Raw genomic sequence first — 1,859 nt, 5'->3', positions numbered from 1 at the left:
AGTACATAAATAATTCAGTGCTAAATAAGGAATTGTATAAATTTGAGAGTAAGTTGCAATATCTTTACCAAAGGGAAATTTCTCCTGATTTGATGGAGGAGATTGGGAGGGAGATTTGACCAAGGAAGTCATGGGGAAATTAAGCACTTGAATGTATTATTAATTCTGGTGTCATTAGGCTCATTTTCTTTGTAACAAGTATATATATTTTAAATAGTACATATATGGCTACTTCTTGGAGGCATTAAAAGCAATTTTTTGTTAAAATAAAACAGAGAGGCAATTTATAGCAGCAAGCACTTAAATCAACTTTGCTAAGATTCTCTCTCTGATAAAAGTAACTAATTAAATCACCCATATATGCAAGCATATTAATTATATCACTCATATGTGGAATCTAAAAAAGAAAAAAAAAGTTGTTCTCATAGAAGTAGAGAGTATAATAATGGTTACCAGAGGTAAAGGGGTTGGAGGGGAGGAGGAAAAGTGGTGAACTAATGGGTACAAAACTATGCTTATCTACCCTAAGTGAATCATTGTGCGGTATATGCATGTATTGAAATAACATACTGTACCCCACAAATATGTACAAATAAATGTTAAAATAAAAAATAAGATTTTTAAAGAAAAAATATTCAGAACATTATAGTATTTGAAAATCAAGCACCATTTGATTTATTTTCTTATTAAGAACAATCTGTGTCGACTAAATACTGATGTATACAATCTGATGGAATATAGTAATATAAAGAAAATGTTACATACTTCCTTAAAAAGGATTTCACTAAAGTAGTGTCATATATTTGTAATCATTAAATTATCCACATTGAGAGTGATCCTAATCATTAAGCCTGCATAGTCCTAAACAGGCATTACTGTGTCTTAATGTAAACAGTAAGAAACACCTGGTCTCTTAAAGGCTGAGATCCCCAAATTAGGAAATGAAAGAACAGATGTATGTAGTCTTATCCTTTCCTAATATTTTTCCATTGGGGATAGTCCCCTAAGAAAACAAAAACAATTAGTGGGATTACTGAGGACTGTAGTCAGAGCAGACATTTTTGGGGAATAATAAGGAGAACTGGTAACATAAAACCAGAACTTATGCTATTACAGGTGAGAGGAACATTTCTACAGTTCAGCTTCATTCTTGGAATTTGTAGGGGTCAAAGGAAAACTTCCTCTTCACCTCAGATGTTTCACTAAAAATATATCAACTGTCAATATTCAAATAATATGAAGAAAAGGCATAACAAATTTTATTATTTTAACATGCCAGGATGGGGCAGTGCACAGAGGAATCACGAGAGTAATATTCCAATTTCCCAACAATCCTGTGGGATACAAAGTGTATGTACCAGTGTTCATAAGAAAGAGAAAAGGAGGGGAAGGTACAAGCCCCAGAACAACGGCCTGAGACCAGGTTTCTCCGGACCTCTGGGGGCGGTGTCATCACAGGTGAGAGGAGGAAGGCAGACGTTAAAGTGAGATAGAGCCTGTTGTTGTGCAGATAATCATATTTCAGGTAAACTAGAAGCTAACCTCAGAAAGGACAGTTGTCAAAGGAGGGGATGTCAGAAGAAGCCTGGCTGTTTGCATGTACAGATGTAAATTTCTTTCCACAGAAAAACCCCACCAACACAGCCTTCTAGCTAATGTTTTTCCAATCTCCCTGAATTAGCCACCTTGAAATATGTCAAAGAAGTATATTTTGGGCTGTAATATTTTGCTTTCCCACAAGTTCATGCATCATGTACAGACACATTCATTAAGAACATAGCAACAAGATGGTAAGTCTACCCTCACCAGGAAAACTTTGATATTATTTTGTGCAGTGGTCTCACTCTGTTCCTCTAAAT

Source organism: Galeopterus variegatus, unplaced genomic scaffold (assembly GCF_000696425.1).
Source record: "Galeopterus variegatus unplaced genomic scaffold, G_variegatus-3.0.2 Scaffold28, whole genome shotgun sequence".
Lineage (NCBI taxonomy): Eukaryota > Metazoa > Chordata > Mammalia > Dermoptera > Cynocephalidae > Galeopterus > Galeopterus variegatus.
Note: the sequence above shows the minus strand (reverse complement) of the source record.